At 35.5% G+C, this 21,703-nt stretch overlaps 2 long non-coding RNA genes across 3 annotated transcripts in view; both read right to left on the bottom strand.

The window, feature by feature from the left end:
* Positions 1 to 2,711, bottom strand: part of LOC106505380 — a 50,901-nt gene extending 48,190 nt beyond the window's left edge. The window contains exon 1 of the long non-coding RNA XR_002337724.1: positions 1,242 to 2,711. This is a non-coding gene — a long non-coding RNA (uncharacterized LOC106505380). The remainder of the gene's footprint in view (positions 1 to 1,241) is intronic.
* Positions 1 to 21,703, bottom strand: part of LOC106505376 — a 464,045-nt gene that overhangs the window by 244,846 nt on the left and 197,496 nt on the right. The window lies entirely within an intron of this gene.

Raw genomic sequence — 21,703 nt, 5'->3', positions numbered from 1 at the left:
TTCAGGGGCTTGGGAGCAGGGAGGACAAAGCTCAGGTATCTGTGACTAGCTTGGTGTATATTACTCTACAGATGAGAAGTTTATAAGCTAAAATGCAGATTGAAGAATATTTGTTCTATAAGTGGTCATTAAGTCCGTGGTACATGATAAAGCTACCACGAGAAAAAGCTAGAGAGCTAAGAGAAAATGAAAGAATAAAAAGAAAGGAAAAGAACCCAGAAGGAAATAGAGAAGTGATGGGCATGGAGGTATGAGAAGAACCGGGAGATAAATACTCGTAAATATATCCATCCACCTCCCTTGTTTCTACAGTTTGAAATCGTCAGAAAGTAAGCATATGTTTCATATAGTTAGATAATTCAACTGTTCAGAAGTGTAAAAGAAAATTTTCTTACAGGACATGAAATATTCTTATGACCAAGTCTGGTGCCCAATTGGCTCCTGATTGTACCTATGGGCAAAGCATTTTTTTTTTTTTTAAATACCACTTAACATTTGTATAGTGTTTTATTGTACATAAGTTTTTTTCATATGTACCCAGCTTATTATTAATTCTTACAACAAGCCTGTAACGTAGGAATTATTTTCAAATGGAAAAACCCAAGATTCAAAGCCCAAGTAACCAACCCAAGAGAAGTTTCCAGGACTTCTGACTTATCCCATATTCCATATACCAGTACCGTACTCAATCCAAGAAATAAAAACCTTTCATTCATCCAAAACAACTTTGTCTTCTTGAAAAACCAAGTTGATTTCACATGTTGACAACTCCATGCATTGCTTAAATTGCATCCTTAGGGTTTAGTCTTTTGGCACAGACAATAGTTTTTCAGCTGAAATGATACTTGGAACAATAAAACAATATATCCCAAGGCTTAAAGGGACCTATTGAAGGCTCACCATAGTATTATAAACTACCTTTAAAATTTGGAAGAAAACTCAAGTGAAATTTCGTCTTGACCCAGACATCTTAGTAAAGCAAAGTAAAATGGCCATACTTGACTGGGCATGGTCATGAAATTCTCATGAGAATTTGTGGCCAATCAGCTTGCAAGATCTGGAGAAATAAGGGGAACATTTTGTCTTCCTCTGAGGAGAAAAGCCCATATTTCTAGTGTTGTCATGTCCCAATTTCTAAAAATTCTACCGTTAAGACTGGCCAAAGCCATGATCTCAGTGGCTAATCCTGAGGTCTTCAAAAGAAATGCTCCCATGAGAACACCCATAGATTCTAAACTCACCTATCCCTCCAGACTCTCAGCCTGATAGACTCCAGTATCCCCTGCTGGGTGACTCAACATCCAACTGACTGTGGACAGCCTCTGGTTTCAGCTTTGCCACTATCATTTGGGTGCTGACAGCTCCTCGCTAAGCAACCCAAAATCAACTCTGCTGGCTGAAGAGCCTGGACTCAGCCCAGCATTCTGGACAGGATGATGAATAAAGGCATCCAAGCCAGGCCACTGCTGCCACCCTCACCCTCCACTGACATAATTCTAACTTGGTTAGAATTCTTTTTTAACACTTTTGTGCCACTATATAGTTGTCTTTAAGATAAATTAAATATCCCTTTTTTAAAAATGTGATCCAGACTTTGAGACCACAGGTCACTGTAACAGAACAAATTTAAGAATGCTATTTGCATTGTGGTAAAATGAGTGGGTATGTACAGTGAGTGAGAAATGAAATATTCTGAGCATTGAAAGAAAATATTTTTGAATCAATTACCTGCAATTTCTCTTAAAATTAACTTTTAGGTCATCAAATTTCAGAATTTTTTTTTTGGTATAAAGTAGCACTGCAGATTCATTTAATAAAGTCAATTCAGTAATTGCATGTGTCTTACCAATATCTCCAAAGACACCTTTTTACAAAAAGCAGTAGGGTTAGAAGAAAATCAATTGTTTCAAAGACAAGTAGTCTCTTAAACTTTGGTAAGTATCAATTACTATTCACAGTACTGTCTAAACAGAACAAAATTTCTTGACTGGATACAGCTCCCTGAAAAGTTTCAGGAGAAAGTATTATGCACTGCTACACATGGAATGTTTTAGCCAAATCTTTTATATCAAATACAGAGTCATTTAATAGCTTATATTGGAAGATCCTTTACTATTATTTTAAGATCTTCCTATAATTATACGGAAAATTTGTATTCAGCTAGGAAATTTTACCTTCTCCCTAATCCACCTTTTTAATAGAAATATTTCCTCTAGTGATTATTTCTTCCCATTGTTTCTATCTGTATTGAAATTTTCCAAAGCTTAAAACTATAGCAGAGGATGAAATTAAAAGCACTATCGATATCTAGTGATCTGAAAATGACCTTATTCTTTTAAACTAATTTTCCTAGGCTCTGAATTAATTATTTTGTGCATTCACGTTAGGAGCTACAGACAGAATGCCTGCTAGTGTCCACAGCAGGATAAGACAATTAGAAAATCCATGAAATCTCCTCCTGTTTATACTTAAATTTTAAAGGTCAAATGTTTGTTTAAGACACTTTATGTGTTTATCAGAGGTGTTTCTGTATGACAGTGTTGATTGGTTTTTTTCTTGGTATAAAATATAAGTGTATAGAAATCAAACATGCATAAGGAAACCAAACATGGTTTCATTTATCATACGGCAATGGACATTACAGAGCCTGTGGAATAAATAAATAATTCAATTCATTTCACTTAAAATGGACCTGTCTGCATTATGCAAGCCTTGAGTCTAACTTTGCAAAACTTAAATTTAGTAAGTAAACTAAACACACACACACACACACACACACACACACACACTCATTCACTCACAATATACACAGCTAATGCACAGAGTTATACTCAGAGAGTGTGTATTCAAGGGCAAAGGCACTGTCCACTTTGCCTCACACATAGGCAGGACTGATCCTCAGTGTGAAGGGACCAGCACAGCAGTCCTATTTGTTTAAACGGTGAAACACTTCCATATTGGGTAACCTCCTGCTGAAGTGCCTCCCCCAGGCTCTCCAAAGTTTAGGAACATAGGTTTGAAATTGACCCAGAAGGAGATCCTGCGGGTTGCAGTGGTGGGGGGGAGGGGGATTTCTTTCTAGCTGACTTTTGCCTTATGGTTGGAAACCAGTCTGCTCACTCATCTGATCTCTTGAATATCCATTTTGAGAATAAGGTGTAGATGCCTGGAGAAATGAGAGGTGAACTCAGAGCAGATCAACACTGGATCTGCTGGAAAAGTCTCTGAAAACTAGTCCTTAAGCCTGGGATCAAAACCTTGAATGCTACAGGAGTTAAGAAAATAAATCAGCCAGTGGAAGAGAATGGCAAACTGAAGGGTGTGTGCCCCACAGAAGCTGAAAGTTGCTGCTGCTCTCCAGCCCAGTGTTATGAAGTTGTCTGATTTTTCAAGTGATACTAGAAATCTGAATCTGTATGTGAGAGCTATTGATTTCTAACCATTCACAATAAATTCAAGTAAAAATGAAAACCAAACCCAAAACACAGGGTGAAATAAAACATATTCATTAGTGCAATTCACCTTGAAGTCTGTTAGCTTGCAACTTCTGACTTGTTCATTCTTTTCTGGTGAGTTGTGAACCTGTGCTTTCTCTTTTGACCCAAATAGTGCAAGTAGAAAAATCAGTATTTTATGGCCCTTGTCATTCCATCAATTCACAATTACACAAAATGCTGTAGAATTTTATACCCTGGATGCAATCAGGTGGGTTGAACTCATCTCATAAATCAAAATAGTAGGCATTCATGTGGCCAATCAAAACAGCATAACGTTTTAAGGCTGCAGGCACCTGACCCACTTTGAAATAGCCACTGTGTATATTCTCCTACAGAAACATAAACTGGTGTTCATTTTGTCTTTGTCTTAATGCAACTATAATGTAAACTCTGGTTTAGGATTTGCACCTAAAGAAAATCAGGTAAATTCATTTTAAAAAATTATTCTAAAGGCATGATTAAACACAATGAAAATAAAACATATATGTCCACTTCTTCATTTATACAAAATGAAGAACAGAACATCACTGCCCAAACAGAGGTTGAAGAAGAACCAGAATTTAGTGCAGAGGTATCTAGCTCTTCCCTGGAACTTTTCCTCCTCTAGAGTGAGGGAACAGTGGTGCCTAAGCACTACTTAGATGGATCACAATCTATCTAGTACTTTAAAAAATCTCTATCTCTGAACATACATTAAGCGTTTGGTGAGAGAGGGAATAATGTAAAGAGTTGTGATGTTTCAGAACTTTTAGACTGACCGAATTTCTAGACTCACAATATGAGTTGGAGTATATATTTGAGTTAAGTTTGAGTTTGAGTTTAAGGTTGAATCTAAGTTTGAGTTTGATTATGAGTTTGAGTTTCAGTTTAAGTATTAGTACGAGTATGAGTACAAGTTTGAGCTTGAGTATTGATATGATAATGTATTTGAGTATGAATTTGAGTGTGAGTATAAATTTGAGTTTGAGTATGAATTTGAGTATAAATTTGAATTTGAGTATGAATATGGTGAAAGCAAACGAAACCAAAATTCAGGTATCAGAAAGACATCTGTTATCTACTAGCTGAGTGACTTAAAGCAAGCTGTTTAACCTCTCTAAAGTCAATTTACCCTTCTGTTAAATGGGGGTAAAAATGCTTACTAGAAATCCTGTGACAATCAGAGAAGATTACAAAGGGTTTATAAAGAATTAAATATAGTTAGCATGGTGACACAAATTTTCCTGATATCTCATCCACCCAACACATACACAACAAAAACTGCTGTTATTTGCAGCCCAGAAGCAAGTGAGATATTAGAAACAAGTTTGCCAGTGAGTTGGCCCAGGTTAGCTCTCCTGCCCACACAGCTGGTCCATTACCAGGAAATCTCTTCCTCTTTTCCTCTTCCCTTTCCCCCATCTCTAGATCATCAAAGTGTCTAGAAGGAATAATGCCTTAAAGTTTATCAACTAATAATTTAGCAGGGATTAATTTTGTGACCATGGCAGAGTGACAAAAAGTACCTGGGGATAGGACATAACATATCCTCTAGGCTCCTGAATAAACAAATGAATAAATGAATGAGGTGCTTGTAAGTGGACAGGCTCTGGCAGATAAATAAAGAAGGAAGATGTAGAGAATTTATGAAAGCCAAAGACTTAAAACCAGTCCTATCTGATCAACAGGTATATAGTATATGAATAACAGGATCTGGGGGGGGGGTGATATAAATTTGGAGTATAGTTGATTTCAAAGTTGTATTAGTTTCAGGTGTACAGCAAAGTAAATCAGTTATACATATACATAGAATCATTCCTTTTCAGACTCTTTTTCCATATAAGTTTTTAAATAGTATTGAGTAGGTTGCCCTGTGCTGTACAGTAGGTCCTTATTACCTATCTGTTTTATATATAGCAGTGTGCATATGTAAATACCAACCCCCTAATTTATCTGCTCCCCACCCCATGGTTTCCCTTTGGTAACCATAAATTTGGTTTCAAAATCTTTGAGTCTATTTCTGTTTTGTGAATAAGTTCTTTTTTATTATTTTTAATTAGATTCCACATATTAGTGATCTCATATGATATTTGTCTGTGTCTGAATTACTTCACTTAGTATGATAATTTCCATCCATGTTGCTACAAATGGCATTATTTCATTCTTTATGGCTGAGTAATGTTTCATTATATACATGTACCACATCTTTATCTAGTCCTCCACTGATGGACATTTGCATTGCTTCCATGTCTTGGCTAATGTAAATAATGCTGAGATGAACACTGGGGTGCATGTATCTTTTTGAATCATGGTTTTCTCCAGAGAGATGTCCAGGAGTGGGGATTGCTAGATCATATTGTTATTCTAGGTTTAGTTTTTTAAGGAACATCCATTCTGTTCTCCATAGTGGTTGTACCAGCTTACATTCCCACCAACAATGTAGGAAGATTCCCTTTTAGTAGCTGTTCTTTATTGCCTGCTGGTTCTGTTCCAATTACTGTGTAAGTGAATTTATAACAATGGTTTCTTTAATCCCTATACTTAACTTTAGGAAGATACTATTACCCACATTTAACATATGTGGAAATGGGAGTAATGGAGAATAAGTAATGTGTGCTGCTTCCAAAAGCATGTCAGAACTGAGATGTAAGTCAAGTTCTAGTCTAAATTCAAAGTCTACATTCTTAACCAATTCTGTTTACTATCTCCCTCACGAAGGAAGAGAATACACCTCTAGTTGGATGATTTAAGATATTCATCAGTTCCCTCCATCAAAAGTATAGAAACTAGTGAAGAGTAGTATTTGATAGAGAGAAAGAAAGATCCCACACATTTGGTTTCAGAGAAACAGCCATGAGAGAAGAAAGAGAAAGAAGCAGCAGCCTTGTATCAAAAGGAAAAGTGGGAGAGGTGGGAAAGAACTAATCACAGGGAGGTGGGAGAGAGAGAGGGAAAGAGAGAGAGAGAGAGAGAAGACTTTCCTCCTAGGAGAAAAGAAGTGCTAACACAGCAGGCTGGGGAGGCAGGCAAGTGATAACAGAGAGACATGATAAGAGGGAGTGTGATGGCAACAATAAAGGGATCCAGTTAATGTGGCCCTGATCAGAAGCTGTGCAAAGAAGCTCTGTTGAGAATGCTACCAAACAGCTCTTCTGAGAACTTCAAGCCTCAGAATTGCTCTGCAACCCCTAGGGGTGCCCAGCCCCAATTCCTGAAGCACAGGTTGGAGAATCCATTCAGTTAGCTCTTTTTCATTTTCTTATCTAAATCAGCCTGCTGAGGAAAGATTGGTTCAGGAGGGAATATACTTGTCCTTTGAGCAAGAGAATTACGATACATCTCTTTCTAACTATATTGAATACAAAAAAAAAAAAAGAAAAAGTGTATTTTTGTGAAGTCACTTTCTATATATTTAGAGATACATTTACCATTAGAGTATGTTATTCTAAGTTTTTGATCTGCTGTTTCATCCCAGTGCTCTGCTAATGGTTGAGATCTTTCAAATCTATGACTGTGGTTATAAGGTTTTCACATGCCATTGTAGATAGAAGCAATATTTGGACTCTGGATTTGACATAGAGAAAAATGACAAAAACTAAATGAACTCATATTTCATCAAGCTTTGGCTTAAATTTTACTGGACATCACCACTAAAGTATTCTGCCAATATACACCAGATGTTCTATTAAAGACAATAAAAAATGTTCCTGAGTATTGAGCTAGAGTATGGCTGTGTATCCAAAACCAGGCTTTGATGAGAAAATTCAGAGATTGTGCAGAATTTTGAATTAAGAAATGCTTCCCTCATGCACATGGCATCGTTCTAAGCAAGTCAACAGAAATTATAGTCTCTTACCCATAAATTTCATGCTGTAGCTCTTCATGGAGGGTATTATTTTCTTCACTGAAACAGAAGTTAGATGGAAATTTAGGATATGGTTTCCAAAAATATACTTCACATGGAAATTGAAGTATTTAAATATAATACTGAATGTTTTATTTTGAATCATTCCTGAAAACTATTTCGTGAAATAGGCTCTACACATCACTTTATTCACCTGTTCTTTCCTTAAATAATGGTGTGTGTGTGTGTGTGTGTGTGTGTGTGTGTGTGTGAGAGAGAGAGAGAGAGAGAGAGAGAGAGAGAGAGAGAAAGAGGGAGAGAATTTACAGTATGACCACTTGAGGGTCAATATTAGGTTAATACTTTCAAGAGCCCTAGGAAGGTTCTTGTTCCTAACATGTTTCCCATATTTCCTAAACACTGCATCAGCAGTTAAGCTAAAAAGAGATACTCATCACTCCTCAGCATCTAATAAAACAGCACAGCATCCAGAAGCAAGGGCTTTGGCATCAGAAATCCAGACTCCACTACTCACTAACTATACAAATGTGTACAATCTCTCAAGCCTTAGTTTCAACATTGGTAAGACACAATAACAATTGTAAATCACCTCAAGGGTTATCATGAGACTCAAGATTTGATGGATACAATGGGAACACAATACGCTTCTTATGAGGCACCTTTGAACACATTTTAGCATTTCAAATTATTACCAGTAGAAATAATAGTAAAAATGAAAACCTTCCTGGAAGAGTTACCATACCAGCTCAAATGTAAACCTGTGTTTAAGGACTGTCAAATATTTAGGAACTGCAAGAGAGCAGCAGGGGTGAGAATATTGGCCCCTGAAACAGCCATGAAAAAAATGCTGGAGGAATTGAGCACCCATTTTTATGAATGTTATTACTTGTCATTTACTAGATTCTTCTTTTAATGACTGAGGAATGATTTTTTCCTTTATATGCTTTTCTTTGGAATTCAATAGGAAAGATGACCTTTAAGACAGGCAGATCTATGTTTGACTCTCAAACTGTATAAACCATCACCATTAAATCTGGACAAATTACCTCTCTGAAGCTCAGTTTCTTCATCTGTGAAATGGGTATGAGACAAATCATCTCACAGACTTGTCTGGAATTGAGTAAACAAGTGCCTAGCACCATTCCTGGCACACCGCAGGCACTCAGAAAAAGGTTAATTGCCTTCCCTGTCCCTTTTCCAGCATAAATGAGACTATAAGACAGAGTCTCTACCCAAGCAAATGTTTCCCCTACTGATGTTTCAACTCAATACATTACAATAAAAGTAATATAAAGGTTATCATTTTATGCCAGTTACAAAGAACTTTATTCTCACAATAGCTAATCATCTTCTTTTTATAAGCCACACAACTGATAAGGAGAAGAAAAAGAATTTCTATGTAGCCAATCTATCCCACATCCTCTCTACTACCTCAGGCCTATTATTAATGCATTTAAGGCAAGCCACAGTGTCAAGCTAAATACATGTAAATACTTGCTATAAGCTTTACCTCACTAAACTGTTAATGAATCACTTCTTAACTGTTAGACCCCCTTCCATTACTGGTATGTCTTTACTTTCAATACAGAGCTTTCAGGATTTGAAATACCTTGTGTCTTCGAGCAAGCCACCAGCAACAGAAGAACTTAAAGTACTTTCTCCTCCACTATGCTTTAATTTAGAATCACTAATAGGTGAAATTCTATCCTGGCACTTGGCTTTAATTAAGCAATGAAGATCTTAAAAAGGGACCAGTTTGCTAATCTTGAAGCAGGACTCCACCTGTCTCTTCTACCATTTTCTCAGTTTCTAAATCTTTTCACCATCAGAAGCAGAAAACTTAAGAGAAACAAATGCTTCACACCTAATCAATGTAAATTTTTATTTAGATCCTTTGATGTCACTTTCAATCAAGAAGGTTGGAAATTAAATAACTCATTCATTTAATTGACTCTCCCTTTCCTCCTTTATGTGTACTGTTATTTGAATCATTCTTTATCAAATCATGTAGTTTCATTATCTGCATTCTTCTTCCTATTTCCTAAAGTGGCCATCCCCTTTAAGAAATATATCTTTTTAATTAACACGTTCTCAAAATGTTTTAAAATATACTTACAATATAGTTTCTTTATAAATAAAATTAAAATTTTACCTAAGGAGAATTGTGTTCATTAACCATTAAGGCATCTTTTTTTAATAGGAAAGGGTACAGATATCCTCTCATTTTAAAGACTATTTCTGATCAACAAGATAATCTAATTTATGGATGTAATGTAAACAAATTTAAGGGAAAATATAATAATGGGTTAGAAGAAAGATGGCAGAGTAACATGGTAGCAAAATTTACTCCATGGCATATGAGTGATACAATTAGAAATATGAGGGCTACACATTTGAAAGAATTCTTAATTACGTACAACAATAATGTTGGAATTATATATATAACACTGACATCCTGGAAAAGAGGAAACGAACTTTGTTGAAATATACTGTTTCCGCCAATATAAATCTCTCTTAATTTGACTATCATTAAACAGACTAGTACATGAAGTCCACCTGGGCATTTCTAGTAAGGAGATGCCCCATGCGAGTTCAGCTGTGTATGGTAAGCAGTTATATGTCAAGGCAGTGTTAGCCCCATAAACACTTTTGTGTAATGGCCAGAACTCTCCTGAGTTATGGTGCTATTGGGTTTTGCTGGCTTTCCCCTCAGTCTTAGTCTGACAGAATATAAAGATAAAATGCGCATGACAGCAATGACTGTGGTCTACCATAATTTTAAAGGTTTAGTACTTGGAGTTCCCATAGTGGCGCAGTGGTTAACAAATCCGACTAGGAATCATGAGGTTGCGGGTTCGATCCCTGCTCTTGCTCAGTGGGTTAACGATCCGGCGTTGTCGTGAGCTGTGGTGTAGGTCACAGATGCGGCTCGGATCCCGTGTTGCTGTGGCTCTGGCGTAGGCTGGCAGCTATAGCTCCGATTGGACCCCTAGCCTGGGAACCTCCATATGCCGCGGGAGCGGCCCAAGAAATGGCAAAAAGACAAAAAAAAAATAATAATAAAAAAAACAAAATAAATAAATAAATAAAAGTTTAGTACCTCACCAAGGAAAAAGACAAACATTAGAAAGGGTCAAAAATTTCAATACCTTCTTGTTGAGGTGAAATTCTTCTTATGATACTAAAAACCCATCTTTAAAATCAACAAGAAAATATTGTTGAGAAATGAACACTTATCCGAAAGACCACTTCGACTATTAAAAAACTAGGCTAAATTACTTTTTTCAGGATATCTGTATATATGAACTAAATATAGACCTTAGAGAAAAACTGTTTTTCTTCTGCTTTCTCCTTTAACTGTGTCCAGAGGGCCTTCAGCCTCTATACTCTGATGAGAGGTACCAAATTTGTTGCACTGTAACTTTGAGTTAAAAGTGCATTGGCCTATTTTCTGAACACAAAATTGGGACAAATAGTCTGACAAAAGATTCTGTGGCTCTTCCAGTGAAAGAGGTAGTCTGGAATAAATGTCAGACACCAAAAATATAGGAAATTCTAAGATGTTTCAATAATTTTTGGTGATAAAGATAGAAAATTTAGAATTAGGGCTGCCCCAGAAAATTCACAGTAAGTAGAGTGTGATCGGTACCCTGTTTTTGAATATCCTTTTCTCCAGTGTTTTGGTACTCAATTTACTTCTAGTTTATCTAATGGAGTCCCACAGTGCCTCATGAAATCTTGAAAGGCCCATGTGCTATGCACACTAGGGCTGGTGGTTGAACAGGCAGTACACCCTCTGCTAGATCAGCTTTGGCAATATTCACCAGGAAAAACCAGAGACTAGAGCAATAGACAAGATCCAGTTCCCTCAGAGCTTATACATTCTAGTGCAGTGCAGGATAGTGAAGTTATTTGCAACATCAGTTTTGCTAAATAGGGAAGCAAGAGCTATACTACTAGCATGATGGCAAGGATCATTGGTTAGGGCTTAAGATTCAAGGCTTACAGTTGATCAGGTGTTTTAGTTACAATTACTGCATAAAAACAACCCCCAAAATTAGTATCTAAGGACTACTGTGTGATACATAGCTCATGATTTCACGAGTTAGAAATTCGATCAAGTCTCAGCTATGTGATTCTTCTGTTTAATGTGGCATTGGCAGAGCTTGAGTTGTCCTCAGCTGGTAGATGGGCTGAGCTGGAGGATCTAACATGGCTTCGCACACATATCTGGTTCTTTGGCAAGGACAGCTAGGCTGATTATACCAACCGGGGCACCCAAGCAGATCTATCCACAAGGAGATTGTGGCAGCCTCAGGGTAGACAGACATTTTACATGGTGGCTTGGGACTCCATGAGTGAGAGTTCTGGGAAATAGAGACAAAGTTGCATGGGTTTTCATGACCCAGGCTTGGAGGTCACATGGTGTCATGTCTGCTCTATTGTACTGGTAAAAGCATTCATGGCTCCACCCAAGTTGGGACCTAGATCAAGCCTCCTGGTGGGAAAACATCACAGATCGGGCCACATTTGTAAACGACAGCACCAGGATTGAATGACTAACTATAGGGACATAGACATATTTAGAAGAGTTTGTAGGTGGACTTTTTCTCTGGGAGGCCAACCTACAGATAAGGACACTTGAACAAGTTAAACTTTACATCTCTTCTTGCTTCTCAATCAGAATTTATTGCTTTTGGAAATGCTATCAAATCAGGTCATGATGATCATTATACAACTATAAATGTAATAAAATTTTTTGAGTAATTAAAAAAAGAATCTATTGCTTTTGATATTTGAAGGAAAATGTAAAACCATTATTCCTAAAATGAAGAACTAATATAATATTTTAAGTAATTAAGTAAAATAACTCCTCCCCCCACATCTGGTCTTGTCATGGAAGCCCAACATAACTTACATACTACAGGCTGCTTGTCAGTGTTCATTCTATTCCTTCTCTATGTCAGAAGCTCTCTCTGAGTCTCTCCACTAACTTGAATTGTCATTCATCTACACATAGGGTAAATCCCACGAGGTTCTCCCTAGCACACACAGCCTACCACAGTGCAGTTTTCTCTCACTACAAAATCTTTTCTGTTTGTACCAACCATTTGACTTTCTGTTATTGTTAACTATTTATGTCTACATTTTCTTATTCAGCTAAAGTGTAAGCTCTTTGGCTGCAGGAATTGTTGCAGGTAGTCTAGCACACTGATTGCTAATTCAATAATTAATCAACTGATAGACTAGTCTCCACAGACTATAAGAATTCCACTATTTATAAATAGCTGGTAAGATGAGTTTAAAAGACTATTCTATAATCCTTAGGATGGGCCACCTTTTGCCTTTGGAGAAACTTCTAGATAAGAGAGAATAATTCTTTATAGAATGAAGACTAAACTGAGTGAATAAATGATAGCTGCTTTAGGTAATACTGCATCTTTCATTTCTGGGAGTATAACTTTGGATTTCAGCTTCTTCATCTGTAAAAGAGAGATAATTGTACATACCTTACAAGAAAGATTGTTTTGAGAATTAAATTAGGTAATACCTGAAAATCTTTAACAGTATGGCTGGGACTTCATAAGTCCCAGTAAATTAGGACAGCAGTAATTTTAGTTTCAGGAGAAAGTGTAAATTGTTGATTTCACTATCATTATTAGTATGTCTTCTGAAATTCTACATAAGTCACCTCAAGATACCTATTTTATCAGTTTATCTCCTTTATGTGAAATGATTCTCCACAAATTTGAGATCACATTGGTTACTTAAGCTTCTTTTTTTCCATAAATGGGCAGATAAACATATGCATGAAGATCTCAGACACATGAATTAGATCCATTTGGGTTAAAATCCCATTTCCAAGTTTTATTAGCTCTTTGAGTATGTTGCTGAATTTCACTTTATCACAGTTTAGTCATCTATAAAAGTGGAAGTGATAATACTATCTATTATGATCATCATCATTATCATTACCATCATCATCATAAGAGTATAATTAGCAGGGGGTCAATGTTCTACATGCTCAGGATGAATTCTGGTAGAGAACTTCTTCACTCTTTATCTTAAAATATAGAAGAACAAAATTTAGAGTTTGAGGAAAACCTCAGAAGTAACCTAATTCAGCTCTTCAGCCATACCAAAATGCTTTCTAAATACCTTCCATTAAAGATTCTTTAGGCTTCCATGGAAGAAAATCACTATCTCGTTCCAGTTTGATATAACTTAAATTGTTTCTCATTGAATCTAATTTTATTTCCATATGATCTTACATTTTAATCCTAAACCTGTTCTTCATAGTACACAGAAAAATGTAAAATCTCTTTTTTATTCAGTAAATTATTTACAATTATTATCATATAATCCAAGAGTCCACTTTCTTTTCTTCCAGTGGCTCTTGATGTGTCCTGATCTCTATAATTTTTTCTATCCTGTTATCTCACCATCAAATTGATTCTACATTCCTTTTAGTGGGAACCAGAAATGAAAACAATAAAACAAGCATGCAGGGTAGAGTCAGGGTATTACCTCCTTGGTTCTAGGGATGGAAATTTTATTGAATGAAGCCCAATTATTGACCTAATTGTCAATTCAGTCATGTCATTGTCTAGCAGTGTTATTTTCTTCCAAACTACGTAAAAGACTGTGAAAGTTAATGATACATTTATACTGTATGATTAATATACATCATTTTAAAACTTTTATTACTTAAAATAAATATATTTCCAGTTCCAGTCCACAAAGTACGTGTAGACACAGAAACTTATTCCATGAAACAAAGGGATCAACAGAAAAAAATTCTATAGACTACCATTTCAATAATATTTTTTTTCTTTTTATGGCCATATCTGTGGCATATGGAAGTTCCTGGGCCAGGGGTTGAATTGGAGCTGAAGCTGTAGGCCTACACCTCAGCCACAACAACAGTGGATCCAAGCCTCATCTGCACGACCTATACCACAGTGTGAGGCAATGTTGGATCCTTAACCCACTGATCTAGGCCAAGGATCGAACCTATATCATCACAGAGACAACTTTCAGGTCCCTAACCCACTGAGCCACAATGGGAACTCCATCAATATTTTAAAGACAGCCACACTATAAAAAAATTAATATTAATTTTAAAAACCTTTAAAATAACATTATATGGGGTATTTTATTTAACTTGTCCAAATTGTAAGACAAAAAATATTTTAATGGAGAATTTATATTTTCAGCCTAACATATCAAATTATAAGTGTAAATGCTGATTTTTGTTATTAATGATAAAATTAAGTTACATCACATTTTCAACTAAAATTGAGAAGATAACACTTAGAAGTTTTCCTTATTGACCTGGTAAAAATTTTTTGGTCCAGCTAACTAAAATTGAAAGATATAAACTTATTTGAACAGGTTATCCTGTCACAGTAAGAGAAGATAATCAGAATGGTTCAATAGACCATCATGACAATGAAGTAGTAGTATAGCTTATTTCTTCCCATACTCTCTTTAAACCTATTTTGGACTTAGGGTTTAACCTTTACTTTATATCAGTTGTATGACCATGTATAATAGAATAAAGTTAAAGACTATAGACAATTCAGAAAAATTAAACTAGTAGTCAAAGTGCTTTAGGTTTCAAAAAATATAGTAATAAAGAATTGGAATAACAAATAGAATGAAGAATATTAAAGACTATTCTCAGAAGGAATACTGAAGAATAGAGAGGGAATGAAAAATTTCTAGACAAGGAAGAAATTCTAATTCTGGTTTTGATTCTCAGTTTAGGTTGGTCAGCAGTTCTAGAGTCATCCAAACACATCTTCCATATTTGTGGCCAGTTTGACCTGTCCTATTCTATAGTAATTAAATATCAGCAAAAATATTAAAAGTCTTGGGCCTAGCAAAGTGTGGCAATCGTTACGGGTATGTAAAGGAGACTAACCCTTTTAAGGCAAAAATTATGCTTAGATTAACATTGTTTTGAAGACCACAGTTTATTTTCTACATGCTATCACTAATGCTTTGCAGAAGATGAACACAGAATAGCCAGAAGAACCACTTAGAAAGTAATACAATATACACCCAAATACCAGAAAGAGAAAAAAAGGCAAAATGAAAATTATACCAAAAAAAACCCAATAATTTGAAATGTTAACTTCATAGTTTTATCTTTTCTGATTGATCTGCTTTATCACTCCTTTGGGCTTCTGTTTAATTTCATTGTGGTAAAGGCTGACTGTATTCACTAGTTATCATATCTAAAGAAGTACATTCTTGGTCAGGAAGATATGATATAACAGGGTGTTGTAGGCATTCTTTGTGTTTAAATATCCAATCTGTGTTTTACTAAAAGAAATCCAGATGATGTAGTACCACATTATCTACCAAGTTTCCGAACAAAATAATGTAACCCAATTTAAACAACCAAATACACTTTTGAATATCATAACTTTTCCATATTGCATCTCATTTTATTTATTATTAACAAGATTTCCTCATTAAGATTACTTACCAAAATAAATGTAGAATGCCCACGTCTTGTACTTTTCTTCTTGGCAACTAGAATGCATAGTTGTAGAATTCAAAACTTTTAATGTTATTTTCTCATTCATTTAGGCAATCTGAGTGCGTTAAAAGATACAAAGGACATCTATCTCCTCCAGAATTAGAGAGTAGTATGATTTCCTTCACTTGTAGAGAATGCTTTGGTAAATAGATACATTCTCATCTGTGTCCTGTTTTCCTTAGGTGCTGAGATTTAATAGTCTTTCATAACTGTTCACTAGAAAAGCAAGGAACAAATGGAAGCAGAAAGCAGATGTGTTAAGACTAATTAGCCAGAATGCCAGAGGATTTTGATTTCAGAATCAGGAGAAGATTCTGTTAAGATTTTGCTTTATGATTTAACAGACAGATCAGATGGCCTAACAATCTAGTTAATGCCAACTTGAAACAAAAGAATGTGCCTTATGCTATTAATTATAAAGGTAAACTTTGATTTTTTTCTTTTTTATATTACTCAATGAATTTATTACATTTATTACATTACATAGTTGTACAATGATCATCCCAACCCAATTTTATAGCATTTCCATCCCAAACCCCCAGCGCAACTCACCCCCCCCCACATCTCTCCTTTGGAAACTATGTTTTTCAAAGTCTGTGAGTCAGTATCTGTTCTGCAAAGAAATTCATTGCGTCCTTTTTTCAGATTCCACATGTAAGTGATAGCATTTGATGTTGGTGTCAAATAGTCTGACTGACTTCACTTAGCATGATAATTTCTAGATCCAGCCATGTTGCTAAAAATGCCATTATTTTGTTCCTTTTAATGGCTGAGTAAAAATTCTGATTTTTTAATCTAGTATATGTATTAGGATTTTTTTAATTCTTACTAAATTTAGTTATGATAGATCAATTTCTGAGATACATTTAAAAAAAAAACACTATGTGCATTTGTTGGCTTTACCTGTAATTCTAAATCTTTGGCTTTAAATATTTTAAGGCTATGTCATTAGGTAAAACACATTCATATTATATATCTGTTCCATTTCTTTGTATAAGTCTTTCTGTATGTTTTGATTCAGGTATGTCATATATGCATATATAGATAGTAGAGAGATGAGAGAGAGTCTTTAAAAAAAAAAAAAAACAGTGTTTTTTAAAACCTGAAAGTCTTTGACATTTAACAGAAGAGTTTAATCTATTTACCCTTATTGTTCTTACAACTTTATTTGAATAACATTTTCAGAGAAAAGTTTCTGATCTATAGCAGATGCTCATTAAATATTTGGCCTATTTTTTCCTTGATTTTTTTTTCTCCTTCCTTTCCAGACTTTGGTTGAACTGAGAGAGTTCTCTTTATTCTCTTTTTTCTTCCTCTCTAACAGTTTGGAATTTATGCATTCTATTTCTTTCTTTCTTTGTTTTTTTTTTTTTTTGGTAATTTAGACTTAGACCATTATTTTGATGAACACATTTATTTTAAATGTTTAAGACATTATTTTTATACATTTATGTCATTTCTAACTATTCCTCAGCCCGATTTACAAAAATAATATCCATATAAAACAACAGTGGACCTGTGTCAGACATAGAAATGTTTGTGAATATAGATATTAAATACAATATTTATCCTTTTTAAGATTAAATCAAATAACTATAGAATAATAAAACTTAAAAACAAGAGAACCAATGTAAAATACTTAAAAACTCCAATATAGAACACTGTATTTTATAAAAGAGTATTCAATAAAAACTGAAATGTTTCCCTTTAAACATATTTTCTACTGACTATCAAAATCACCAAGCAGGATGAGGTACCCAATAAATATTCATATCATTATGATCTGGTTTTGATTGTCATTCTCATGAGGCTGCACATAACTATTGAGCTGTTACATGACTCAGTTTTTTCATTGATGAAACTGTATGTTTCTTCTGCTGTCAGTGATGTATAATCAATTGCTGCAGCTTTATTTGTACAGTCTACAGCGCAAAAGCAAATTGAGATTTGCATAAATAATTGTAACATCTAACCTTTTGGCTAGCATGAAGCCATACATAGGTATTAACAGTAAGATGCTGCAGTAGGAAAGAATCATCCATTCCACAGTGTAGTGTTGATGGACAAAACCCATGAAAGTCAAATGAAATAAGAAGTGTCCCCATTAATTAATGTTCAAGCATACTAATAGAACACTGACATAATGGCATTTTTAGAGAGATAATTCGTTATACAAATAAACTCAGAAAGGAAAGAGAGATTTTTATTACCTAAATAGAAAATTTTCATAAAAGTGGATATTTTCCCTGGTGATGGTGGGACAAAAAGGTGGAAATCTATGAAGTGTAGCCTTTCTGGCCTTATGATGGGCAGAATAATAAGTCCCTCTCCCCAAAAGATATCCCCATCCTAATCGTGGTATCTATAACATACGGATATGTTACCTGACCTGGCAAAATGGACTTTATAGATGTGATTCATTTAAAAAATTAGACGATTAGCCTGGTTATTTGTAATAACAAGGATTATTATAAGTGAGCAAGGAAAAAAGGACAGACGGAACTTCTTTGTAGAACAGATGCTGACTCACAGACATTGAAAAACTTATGGTCTCCAGAGGAGACAGTTTGGGGGGGTGGGGGGATGTGTCTGGGCTGTGGGATGGAAATCCTGTGAAATTAGATTGTTATGATCATTATACAACTACAGATGTGATAAATTCATTTGAGTAATAAAAAAATGAAAAAATTAAAATAAATAAATAAATAAAAATTAAAATTAAAAAAAATAAGTGAGCAAGGGAGGTAAAAGTGTCAGAGAAGGAGGCACAGCGACTAGAAGCAGAGGTCAGAGGGATGCAATTGATGGCCTTCAAGAAGCAGCAGGATCAGAGACAAGAAGAAGGTGGCTTCTAAAAGCTAGAAAAGGCAAGGAACAGATACCCTAGAGCCTCTAGGAGGAATACCAGCCCTGCTAACACATTGACATTAGCCCAAGGAGACCCATTTCAGACTTCTGAACTCTAGAACTGTAAAACAGTGATTTTATGTTGTTTGTGGTAATTTGTTACAGCAGCAATAGAAACAAATACAGACTTCCAGTCATAAGAAATTCTGAATGAAAAAGTCAGTGTATGCTGAAAAGAACAGCAACTGAAATCCAGAAAGGACAAGCAATTTTTCCAGAGTCATCCAGCTAGTTAGTGATAGAAGCAGAAATCAAGTGTGGATCCTTCTTAACCATTAATCTCTACCATGTTATTAAGAACTTGGAACTCTCTCAGTGCTAAATGAATAGTCTACCCAGAGGTAAATAAAAAATAATTGTTCTTTTCACAGCCAAAGCAGTAGGAAAAATTAGGTTAAAGTATCTTCAGTTCTACATAAAAAATAAATGTTTTAAAAACCATAAAAGAATTTCAGATTTTTGCATAGTCCTCCAGATAATCCAAAAGCCAACAACTGTAAATTACAATTTTACACTGGAGGTGTTCCTGGACGGAACAAAATCTGACTGAAAGGAGTCATATACAGTGGCATTTTCAGGATGAAGAGGCTTTTCTGTAAAATGCAATTTTCAGTGAATGAGACATAATTACATCAATGGTAAGAAGAGTGGTATAAAATTAACATTAATGGAGAAAAAATATTCGAGAGCCTAAGCATACATATTTTAAGCATGATAGTGGTAGAAACTTGAAAAGAGAATTTCCAAGAGAGATAAAAATTATTATTATTATTTTTGTATGGCCACACCTGCAGCACATGGAAGTTCCCAAACCAGAGACTTAATCCGAGCTGCAGCTGCAACCAATGCCACAGCTGCAGCAATGCCAGATCCTTTAACCCACTGTGCCAGGCTGGGGATCAAATCTTTGCTTCCACAGTGACCCAAGCTATTGTAGTTGGATTTGTTCTGTTTTGTTTTGTTTTTGCTTTTTAGGGCTGCACCTGCAGCATATGGAGGTTCCTAGGCCAGGGGTCCAATCAGAGCCACAGCAATGCCAGATCCAAGCCAAGTCTGCAGCCTACACCACAGCTCACAGCAATGCCAGATCCTTAACCCACTGAGCGAGGCCAGGGATGGAACCTGTAACTTCATGGAACCTACTCAGATTTGTTTCTGCTGCGCCACAAGGGAACTCCCTGTAGTTGGGTTCTTAACCTGCTGCGCCATGATGGGCACTACAAAAATTACTTTAAAATAGTAAACAGTTTTCCTATTTTTCCAAATTTAAATTTTCCAATTTTAGCTAAATTAGAATTGGCTGAAAAATGGAAGTAAGTTTGCCAATAATGATTCAAGGCATAATTTCTGATGTCCAAGTAATAAACATGATCAAATAAAAAGAGGCATGTTAATTATTTTGAGCAACTTCTTTGAAGTCCAAAGGGAAGCTGATTACATTCTTTACTATTATTACAGTCTTTTTTAGCCTCTACTGGGTCCTTACCTGCTCAAAAATTGTTATATTTATTCCGACATTATTTACAAAAGTCTCCCACATTAAGTAGCAAATCCAATGGCTGTCCCCCAAGCACTTGCAAGTGACCTTTCCTCCTATTTGACGTTGAAGACTGTGGCCATCTGACTATAGTTCCCCAACTTCAAACATTTTCAATCATATTTTTGCTTTTGCTTTCTTACTTTCTTTCTTTTTTTTTTTTTTTTTTTTTTTTTAGGGCCGTACCAGCAGCATATGAAAGTTCCCAGGCTAGGGGTCTAATCAGAGCTGCAGCTGCCAGCCTACACCACAGCCACAAAAATGCCAGACCCAAGCATCATCTGTGACCTACACCACATCTCATGGAAATGCCAGATCCTTAACCCACTGATCAAGGCCATGGATCAAACCCACACCCTCACGGGTTCATTAACCACTCAGCCAGAAAGGGAACTCCTCTTTTTTGCCTTCTTGAAAGGAAACTCCTCTTTTTTGCCTTCTTTTTGCCAGTATCTGAAAGATAATTGTTCTTAATTGATGGCAAGCCTTACTCCTCTATTTTTTATTTTTATTTTTGTCCGTTTTCTGACACATGATAGTTCCCAGGACCAGGGATCAAACACATGCCACAGCTTTAACCACAGCCACAGAAGTGACAACACTGGATCCTTAACCTACTGAGCCACAAGAGAACTAATTCCTCTATTTTTACTACCAATTGCTTTTACTTTACTTTCTCTGAGATACTGTATTATCTTAAAATTTTTCTCCTACTTTCTGCCTCCAAAAATTCCACTTAATTTCTTAAAGGAAATTAGTAAATTTTATCTATTATTAGTACATTTTATCTATTATTGAATATTGATTCATGTGCATAGAGTTGTTTGTAGGGTTACTTTATTGGCCTTTTAATTCTGCACAGTCTATAATGATATCCATTTATTTTATTTCTGATATTTGTACAGATATTTGTATCTGTAATTTGTGTCTTCTCTATCTTTTCGTTTGGTCATTTCTTATTAACATCTGTATACTTTCGACACTTCAGATTCCTTGCAATAAATATTTGTCATTTTATAATTAGAAAAATAAGGAGTTCCTTTTGTGGCACAGTGGAAACGAATCTGACTAGTAACCATGAGCTTGCATGTTCGATCCCTGGCCATGCTCAGTAGGTTAAGGATCCTGTGTTGCCATGAGCTGTGGTGTAGGTCACAGATGCAGCTAGGATCCTGCGTTGCTGTGGCTGTGGCAGAGGCGGGCAGCTGTAGCTCCTATTTGACCCCAAGCCTGAGAACCTTCATATGCTGCAGGTGTGGCCCTAAAAAAAGCAATATATATAATATATAATTAGAAAAATATTATAATTTTAAATACATTTTTAAACATTATTATTATTATTAAAGTATAGTTGATTTTTTGCTTGT

The sequence above is a fragment of the Sus scrofa genome, chromosome 13 (genome assembly GCF_000003025.6).
Source record: "Sus scrofa isolate TJ Tabasco breed Duroc chromosome 13, Sscrofa11.1, whole genome shotgun sequence".
Lineage (NCBI taxonomy): Eukaryota > Metazoa > Chordata > Mammalia > Artiodactyla > Suidae > Sus > Sus scrofa.
This window is presented reverse-complemented; position numbering and strand designations above follow the sequence as displayed.